Genomic DNA, 1,177 nt, shown 5'->3' on the forward strand with positions numbered 1-1,177 from the left:
ATTGACACGTCCTTGGCCGTCTGGCTGCGTTGCCGTCGTCTTCTTAAGTTGTACTTTTTGTCAATCTTCCTCGCCTGGTCCCTGGGTCTAGGACAGCTGAAACATATTTACATATTTACATAGGAGTCTGCAGTGTGTGGGTGTATGTGTTATATAGGTGTCAGCTTGGCGAGAGTGGGTTGGCTATCGGCCCCTCGCCCACCCAACCCTGTGGCTGAACAGAATGTGCTTCGGTGTAGGATACTTTTTGTACAGATCAACGTCGTAGCGTCCGATCCCGCTTATTAACGGGTTGATCTTATTACTCCATGACTTTCTGTACATGTTTAGTGTCTGTTTACGTATTTGGTGCCTTATTGAGCTGACTTTCGCAATACTGCGTAGTTGGCGTATTGGCGTGTCGAAAGGGAGTCTGGTCGCTGCTCGTAGGCATTTATTTTGTATTAATTCCAGCTTATCCAGGTTCGTCATTGCAGTGTACCCCCACGCTGGGGCCGCGTACATGATTATTGGTCTGATTAAGGCCTTATACATGTTTATGGCTACTTCCGTTTTAATACTGGACTTTTTGTTCAGTATAGGATATAGCTGGTTAAGTCGTATGTGTGCTTTTCTTTGAATATCATTGATGTGGTGTAGCATGGTGAGCTTGCTGTCTAGGATTACTCCTAGGTATTTGACTTTGTCATGCCACACTATATCTTCGTTGAAAAGCTTTAGCGCTTTTATGTTGGCTGGTTTGCGTGTGAGTCTGTTCTTCTTAGTGAACAGCACTGCTTGGCACTTGTCAACATTGACCTTGATGCGCCATTTCGTTAGCCAAGGCTCGAGAGTTCTTAGTGCTACTTGGAGCCTCTTTCGAGCGCACGCTAGCTGTGGATGTTGAACTGAGATAGCGGTGTCATCAGCGTAGAGGTGTGTGGTAGTGAGTTCTGTCGTAGGCATGTCGTTTGTATACAGGACGAAGAGGATTGGGCCGATAAGGGACCCTTGGGCTACGCCCGCTCTAATCCTGCGAGTACTTGACAGCGTGTTATGTACGTCTACTTTGAACTCTCGGCCCTCCAGATAAGATTTAATAAGTCTTATATAGCCTGGGTGGAATTCGTGGTCTATTAGTTTCGCTAGTAGGCCTTCGTGCCAGACTTTGTCAAATGCTTTCTGGATATCAAGGAAA

The sequence above is a fragment of the Anabrus simplex genome, chromosome 4 (assembly GCF_040414725.1).
Source record: "Anabrus simplex isolate iqAnaSimp1 chromosome 4, ASM4041472v1, whole genome shotgun sequence".
Taxonomy (NCBI): Eukaryota; Metazoa; Arthropoda; class Insecta; order Orthoptera; family Tettigoniidae; genus Anabrus; species Anabrus simplex.